Raw genomic sequence first — 2,352 nt, 5'->3', positions numbered from 1 at the left:
TACGAGAGTTGAAATCCGAGATCCAGATTAGATAATCTAATTGATTATATCTGAGTTTGAATTCAAGAACAATTAATATCAATAAACCCTTAAAGACCCAAATTAAGTTATTTACTTATCATACCTGAGAATATACTTAAATCTAGCTATTCTCCCAACTGTTAAAAACCTCAAAACAAATCAATAGAGTAATATAACCTTGCTCACCAATTCATTTACTGCTTTAAAACCTATAAACCAATTAATCTAGCCAATTTCAAAGACCATAATCTATTGTGTAATCCTAGAGTCTCTGTGGATTTGATCCCTAAGTACTACATCTGAACCTCTTATTTGAGAGAGTAATTAACTCCTTAGGGTAATTTGAGTGATATCAAAAAAATTTCTCCGAAATGGCTAATTGATTGATTCTCTTTTCCGATCTGAAGTCCGTCTAGTCGATGCTCATCCACCGTTCAAGTGCGATTGCTTCGGTTCTGGGAGACCATAAACGCCAGATGCTGCGGGAACTGATGGGCGTGGATATGCTCTTACTGGATTCAAAGGTATTTCTTTTAAAAACTCATGTTCATATTTAGGTTGAACTATTCCCGCGTGTAATCTCACCATTATCAAGGTTTTGAATGTAATCTTTGTTAGGTGTTTATAATCGTAAACTCATGTTAATAGTGTTCTAAGAATTTCATCTTGATTAAGATGTTTCTATTTTATAATCATTGTTCATATTTTTCTTAAAATAAACATATGTTCAAAGTGTTCTTAACTCATGTTCATCTTAATTTACAAATTTTTTGTTGATTATGCTTCTTTCTCAATGTGATTCTCTACGCAGGTCAAGACGGAAGTCACTTTGAACCAAGGCCTGTCTCACCACCAATTCCAAATAAATGTGACTGGGAAACTGAACCTGCTGAGGTGGATTTCCCTAATAGCGCCATGATCGGAAAGGTTTGTATATTCTTCTGAAGACAAGTTTTGATCTTAATTATTGATAGTTTTTTGAGTATAGTATCATACTGTTTAGTTCAATGCAACCTAGTTTGTGTAATGAGTTTCATTTTGGCTAATTGGGAAGTTGGTCACATTTTCTGTCAGGAATTTTTTGGTGAGATTGTCAAAGCTTTTATTGGACAGGAACACCAATAGCAGTGAAACGTATTCTTCCATCTCTCTCAGATGATTGACTGGTTACGTAAGCTTTTACCTCTCTCTTTTGCTATATCAACTGAATTTCCTCTAAGTATTTTAGCTGGTACCTTGGTAACAGTCTCTCCTAAGAGCTTGAGATCCGCTGATATAAAAAATAGTTTACATTCCTTCTGTTTTGTTTTTACTCGATCTGATAAACTATTTAAGTTACACATATCTGCAGTTTGGTCCTTTCTCTTTTGATTCTTAAGCTCGAGGTTCACCTTCTCCTTCTCCTTCGTCTTGGTGCTTCTTCGAGAGGCTCGACTTCGTGATCGGTCCGTCGCGGCAAAGAAATCCACCGCTGCCGGAGGTTTAAAATCGGTGTTGAAGAATCCGACCGGATCTAAATCGAGTGGAAGCTCTTTCGAGGATGATGATGAGGTGGGTGATTGGGGGTATGTGGTGAGGCAGCATCAGAGAGTGGAGGATGTGGATCTGAGTGGAGGTGAAGGATCTTCATGTAGGGATCTGGCGAGATCGATTATGAAATTAGGAGAGTTGTACGAGAGGATTGAAGGGGCGAAGCAGAGGATGATGATTGAGTTGGATACGCCAATGATGGAAGCTGCTCAGGAGCTTGAGTTGTAACGGATGAACATGTTGATGGATATGCAGATGGAGCTTGAAAGATCCAAGCTTGGCAAGCGTAGAGTTGCTGCTTCAGGTAAAAATATAAACTTTCTTTGTCTCCGCTTAGGAAATTGTGAATATATGTGAAGTTTTGATTCTTATGTGCTTTTATATGTTGAAACTTTAGCTTGTGAGGTTTCTGATTGTTGATTTGGAATTGAGTTACTGAAAACTTGAATTGTGCTTTTTTGTTGTTGTTGTATAGGTAAGAAGTTGTACGGATTAGATTAGATTGTGTAGAAGCTATACTGTGTTAGACAAAGAGCAGTGGTTGGATTCGAGAGCTCATTCGGAATTAAAGAAACTGTTATTATTCTTCTCATTTTTTTTACGAAAGAAACTATTATTATTCTTACTCACTACGTTTCAAGTTAGAGCAATTCTTTTTCTCTTATGTTTACTTCTCTTCTATAAGGTACATTGATAGCAAAGCAGATTGGTCAAAATATCTCATATAAACTAAAATCATCTAAATGATCATAAAATAACTAAAAACAAATACTAAAATTCATTACAAGAATTAGATCTCCA

The 2,352-nt window shown here is 36.1% G+C and overlaps 1 pseudogene; it reads left to right on the top strand.

The window, feature by feature from the left end:
* The first annotated feature begins 440 nt into the window (after positions 1-440).
* On the top strand, positions 441-2,139 carry LOC106314827 (annotated as a pseudogene).
* Positions 2,140-2,352: the final 213 nt, after the last annotated feature.

Source organism: Brassica oleracea, chromosome C9 (assembly GCF_000695525.1).
Source record: "Brassica oleracea var. oleracea cultivar TO1000 chromosome C9, BOL, whole genome shotgun sequence".
In the NCBI taxonomy this organism is placed as follows: Eukaryota; Viridiplantae; Streptophyta; class Magnoliopsida; order Brassicales; family Brassicaceae; genus Brassica; species Brassica oleracea.
This window is presented reverse-complemented; position numbering and strand designations above follow the sequence as displayed.